Source organism: Hakea prostrata, chromosome 5 (genome assembly GCF_041222555.1).
Source record: "Hakea prostrata isolate BN-2017 chromosome 5, UWA_Hpros_2, whole genome shotgun sequence".
NCBI classification, from domain to species: Eukaryota; Viridiplantae; Streptophyta; class Magnoliopsida; order Proteales; family Proteaceae; genus Hakea; species Hakea prostrata.
In genome coordinates this window covers 196124-201083 of record NC_142604.1, presented here as the reverse complement: position 1 = coordinate 201083, position 4960 = coordinate 196124, and the positions used below count along the sequence as shown (strand labels likewise).

Below are 4960 nucleotides of genomic sequence, written 5' to 3'. Positions count from 1 at the left end.
AAAATTTAATAGTTAGTACACCAAATGCTACTAAGGATATAATTGACTTTTTCTCTAATACAGTTTCTCATTCTATCTGAAAAGGGGGTGGTTGCCATTTTAAGGGATATTTTGGGGTGTTTTTGTCAACTTGATATATTTTGGGATTTTTTGTTATATATTTTAGTGTCTTAGAAAATTTTTCTTTCTGTTTTTGGATTAGAGATTCATCTGAGCCTACTTAATTATGCATACCTTAATGACATTCTCAGGATAACTTTTAAATAAATATACCATCGAGAGAGATGAACCCATAACTTCTTTACTAAAAGACGTTGGTCATTGCTAGTTGATCAACCTTTTGATAGTGAATTCTCATATTTTATAATATCATAATGTAGTTGGAGACCCTATAATGGTGTCTCATTTTCCTAACGAGTAGAAATCATTTTTGTTTTTTTGGTCATTAGTAGAACTCAATAATGGTTAGAGAAATACATATCCCAATACAATCATCAAGGACGATACATTTAGGCATTTGCTTAAAGAATGCCCTCTACAAGACCAACAAAGTCAGCTTCAAAATTTTGTTTTTACTCCTAAAACAAATCATGAATGAATAAATCCTTTCATCAACTCCCTAAGGATTGCTATTTTTATATCCTCAAAAATTAATACAAATTAATCATAGCTTGTTGAACAATATGGGGTAAAAAGATGAGGTAATCATGGTTTGAACCTTCAAATCTAAGAACATTAAACTTTGCTCTAGACTTTTTTTTTTTTTTTTTGGGTTCAAAAACCTTTAACATAATTTGAAATTTAAAAGTGAACCACATTTTTTTTTGCAAATAATTTGTTTATTCAAGTCGAATTGGAAAATAGATCGAGCATAGCTATAACAACTTCAAAGAGGAATACGGCCATTCTCTCGTACTCAAAACTAAGAGGGTCATCCTAACTAGGTAATCCACCACCTTGTTGGCAATGGTAAAGGAGACTTACATCGAAGCCCAAGCGAGTTTGCTCATTCACCATTAGCGGAGAATAGAGTCTTTCGCTTTACAGATGCGTCCCATGGGAGCCTACAACAAACGAATTGAAGGAGCACTTGGGTCGGTGGCGAAAAGTGGAGAAAGGGAGATCCTTGGAGCCTTGTCAATGTTCTCTATGGCTTTCAATCGGTTATAGAATTTGGCCAAAAAAAAAAATCGGTTATAGAAGGTGGTGAACTCTTAGCAATTAGAGCAATGCCCTTGGAAGCTACAAGTGCAAGTTAGGGTTACCTCACAGGTCACAGCAAAGGCTTATAATCAATATGCTTTAAGGGCTTGTTTGGTTACTTGAGTCTGTAGATTTCAAAAATTTAGAGATTTCAAATCTACAGACTTCAAATCTCTAGAGTCATGGTTCGTAAAATTAATTGTATGGTTAGTTGAATTTTTGGAATGAAATTTCTAAATTTATCCTAAAAAAGTATTTATTGAATTATGGTTCAAATCTTTAACGCTTTGATAGTATGGATGAAATCTTTGAATTTCACCTCATACCCATAAATCTACAAATTCACGTTTTTAGTGTAAAAATGTGAATCACACAACCAAACAGGTAAAAATCTCCCATTTGTGAATCCAGAGATTTGAAATCTCTGGATTCGCGTAACCAAACAGGCCCTAAGGTAACCCGAGAAGAAGCTAGGAATACACTCAATTATAGTGAATCAGCAAAAGGATAAAACAACAATTGCACCAGCCGGGAATCGAACCCGGGTCTGTACCGTAGCAGGGTACTATTCTACCACTAGACCACTGGTGCTTGTGATGTGGTGTGTGCGCTTAAAGTATATCGTTCTTAACTCTGTTTCAATTGTAACTGTCAAGGTACACCATGTTGTGAACAAGCTTCATTTTTAGAGATTGCAACGGCACACCCGTGTTTGCTGTATCAGAACCTGAAGTAGCCTCTTTGGCTCTAATGGCAGAAGCCCTTGTTATGCGATCAGAGCTACTATATGCCTTGGCCCAAGGAGTGGACTATGTACGAGTGGCATCAAATGCTTTGGACCTAGTTATGTCTATTAATCAAAAAAGATAAGTCTGTGGCCCACGACATTCAGCCCATTTTTGATGATATTTGTCATCTTTGTGGTTATTTTTTCGATTGTAAGTGTTTTCATGTTTCTACAAGATGCAACCATGTTGCTGACCAACTAGCAAGGAGGGCCCAGTCAGTTACGATTATGACTGAATGGCCTATATCCAATCCTTGGATTCAAACGTTTTGTTCTCTTGTTTACTTGGCTAACTCTTTTTTCCTCGGCTTAGCCATTATAAATATGACTTCATTACCAAAAAAAATGTTGTTAACAGGCTTCTTGAGATTTTTTCTTTTTTGGTACCACCTCAGGAATTTCAAGCCCTCAGCTTTGGACATCGAGTTGTAGCAATTTGGTAGGTTTTGAACCTTTTGCTCAAAGAAGGAAATATGGTTTTCCTTCCATTATGAAGTTCTAAAGAATATTGAATTTTTTTTTTCTTCTTTGTTTTACTTTGGTGGGTTGGGAGAAGGTGACTATTTCGTTCCGATTAGCTTACTTGCATCTTAATTACATTTAAAGGGAATAGATTTATAACCATTTTAATATGTAGTAGGAAATACAACTTTGCCCCTGACTTTAAGAAGATTTGAACTCTTAATTTCATACTATGAGGTGTTGTTGGTATTTATCAAATGAGCCACTCCCTTGAGAATTAACAATATTAAATTCATGTGTATTTCCAAATTTTTGTAAAGATTTTGATTTCTATCTTAATAAAACTTGTTTTTAACTTGTTTTTTTTTTTAATTTTTTTTTTCTTCTTTCTTTGGAACACACCGGTAAGAAAAGAAACAACCCAATACACACGTTTTAAAATTTGAACCGGACCAACCGCCATCATGGCTACCTTCTTGATTCAAATGTTGCAAACCAAAGTGGACGAAAATAAAACATTGGTTGGTTGGAGAGTTTGAGGCCCAGTCATTCTGGGCCTTAAAATATGTACTGCTGTTTGGTTGCCCTTCTCAGAGCCCAAAAGGCTTATTATGGGCTGCTCGGGATACTGGACCTGACTAATCGCAAACTTGGCCCATTTATCCAATTTTGTAAAAGATTTACGTGACAAGATGTTTATAAAAAAAGTTTTTCTTTAACAAATTTTATTCTTGAAAAGAATTAATTGGCAGTAGTTCTTACAGTCTTAACAAATTCCTTCCTCTCATCCATATTATCGTTCTAATGAAGTCTTTATTATATAAAATTTAGTTTTTGTTTTTCACCATTTTAACTATTACTAAATTCTTTTTAGTAATTGTAGGTAATACATCAAAAGTAATTCAATTCAATTAATTGATGGGGGAAAGATTCCTTACCTGGATTCGCTTTCCCTTACTTTGAAGTATTCGCAGCTGAAGTCTAGATCCACGTTCTCGTTCCACCACCAAAGATTTACCGGCGAGATTCCTCAATCACAGGAAAAGGGAATAATATCCACAACCCAAATACCGTGGATTAATGGAATGAAGATCAAATACTAGCAAAGAAGAAAATCTAAGCATGCGATTCTAAGAGAGAGGGAGAGAGAGATGGAGCCGCCGTTTCTCAGAGATTCGCTCGTGCGAATGAATCACTCAGTTACTTTCTCACTAATGCGGTGGTTACCAAAATATATAACCCTATTTTGTAACCGCCCTAATAGTGAGTTTCCAATATTGCCCTTGGGCATTTAATTTATTAATCAAATTAATAAATTCCAATAGTAATTTATTTATACAACCTGTTGATACGAAATCTTGCTCGTGCTTTCCTGTCAAATTCTTGCAAAACACGTACTCGACCTTGGAGGGTAAAGGTACGCCTCCGACGAGTTACCTTTTGCTTCCTGTTAATGGTGTTTATATAATTTAAAATAATAGAGTTAGATTTGAAATCCAATAAAGAAAGAATTATTTACCCATCTCACTCTTCTAGATAGTTGATATATAGTAGAAGACTATCACAATGGAACTTTCTTGACCGAATGGTCAGACCTGTCATAAACTCGGTAAATTAGCGGTCTTTATCATATAGAATTTAATTTTTGTTTTTCACCATTTTAACCATTACTAAATTCTTTTTAGTAATTTATTCATACAACCCAATTAGCAATTCTCGTGATTTTTGAAGTATTTTTAAAATAATAGTTTATTTATACAAATATAGTTTTTTTCTAGGTATTGATAATCATCTTCATCCAACACGATAATATATTGCCCTAATTTTAACATTACTTCTGAAAATGACAATGGATAGGAGATTCAAAATTAAGTTTTGTTTAAATTCGAATCTTGGCACCAAAAGTTAACGTTGAATTGTTGAATTTAACTTTTGGCGCTCAAAATTAGAAGTTATCATCCTCTAAATCAGCCTATTAAGCCGATTAAACATAGAATAATTTCAACACACGCATCGGACACGACACGTGTATGGGAGGTTACAAATTTCTTTTTCTTTAGTTATTATTATCATTATTTTTGTGGCTTATAATAATCCCCGATTAATAAAAGGAGACGATTTGAAATCCGTTACATTGTGGAAAGCGTGAATAACATGGACAAAATCCGACTCTAACCGAAACTATCGATTTCGTAACCAATACAAACTCTATTTCTTTTGTATGTGTATAATTCGAACTCTTTTGTATATATATATATATATATATATATATCAAATCAAGTGATTTACAATAATTCGACTTCTGCTTCTTCTTGTCCTTTCTCATTCAATTTTTCGCTACTCTTTTAGATTTTCTTTTTGTCATGTCTTCTCATCATCCTTCTTCTTCGGTTTCAGTACCGAAAGGAATGAAGAGACCAAGGGATCTAGTCGAATATAGCAACGAAGTAGCTGCAGAGAAGCAAGCAAGTAATGAAGTAATTGTCAATGAAGACGATGACCTTGCAA

At 34.2% G+C, this 4960-nt stretch overlaps 1 non-coding gene across 1 annotated transcript; it reads right to left on the bottom strand.

The window, feature by feature from the left end:
- Positions 1-1723: 1723 nt before the first annotated feature.
- TRNAS-GCU (transfer RNA serine (anticodon GCU)) lies at positions 1724-1794 on the bottom strand. The gene has a single exon. It is a non-coding gene; the product is annotated as a tRNA-Ser (tRNA).
- Positions 1795-4960: the final 3166 nt, after the last annotated feature.